The sequence below is a fragment of the Oryzias melastigma genome, unplaced genomic scaffold (assembly GCF_002922805.2).
Source record: "Oryzias melastigma strain HK-1 unplaced genomic scaffold, ASM292280v2 sc00539, whole genome shotgun sequence".
Lineage (NCBI taxonomy): Eukaryota > Metazoa > Chordata > Actinopteri > Beloniformes > Adrianichthyidae > Oryzias > Oryzias melastigma.
In genome coordinates this window covers 16,996-17,231 of record NW_023417132.1, presented here as the reverse complement: position 1 = coordinate 17,231, position 236 = coordinate 16,996, and positions in this window count along the sequence as shown.

Below are 236 nucleotides of genomic sequence, written 5' to 3'. Positions count from 1 at the left end.
ATGGTTAAAAAAACATCCATGATTTGAACATTTAAATTACCATATTAATCTGTACTCCAGAGAAGAAAAATCAGTCATGTTGCTTTTCAATCCAATGTTAAAAACATGTTTAGTTATGACATCCAAAGTCTACCAGCCATATTAGATTTATACCAGCTCAACGTTTGTCTACTAAAGAAGTTGTATGTCTATCACAACCGTTATTCCCTTAATTTTGAACTTTTCTCTGAACACAC